This window comes from Egretta garzetta, unplaced genomic scaffold (assembly GCF_000687185.1).
Source record: "Egretta garzetta isolate BGI_Z169 unplaced genomic scaffold, ASM68718v1 scaffold108, whole genome shotgun sequence".
Taxonomy (NCBI): domain Eukaryota; kingdom Metazoa; phylum Chordata; class Aves; order Pelecaniformes; family Ardeidae; genus Egretta; species Egretta garzetta.
The window spans coordinates 8,044,675-8,044,984 of record NW_009260614.1 but is presented as its reverse complement, the minus strand read 5'-3'; positions in this window follow the sequence as shown (position 1 = coordinate 8,044,984).

The window sequence follows — 310 nt, the reverse complement described above, 5'->3', positions numbered from 1 at the left end:
GCCCTCCCGCTCCGCTCCGGGGCTCCTTTGGGGGACAGAGGGACGGAGGGCAGTGGGGTGGTGGGTGCCCCCCAGCTGAGGGACCTGCCTGCAGGCACCCCAGGGGCCAGGACAGAGGGGCCCATGGTCACCTTGTGCTCTTGTCCTCCCATCCCCACTGTGCCCTGGGCCTTGGTAAGGGACAGAGTGTAAATGTCCCCCCATGTCCCCGCAGAGGGACTGCCCTGTCCCCCCGCCTCCAGCCTTTCTGGGGTGCCAGCCCCCCACCGGCTGTATCGGCTGGGGGGGGGGGGGGGGGGGGGGGGGGGCC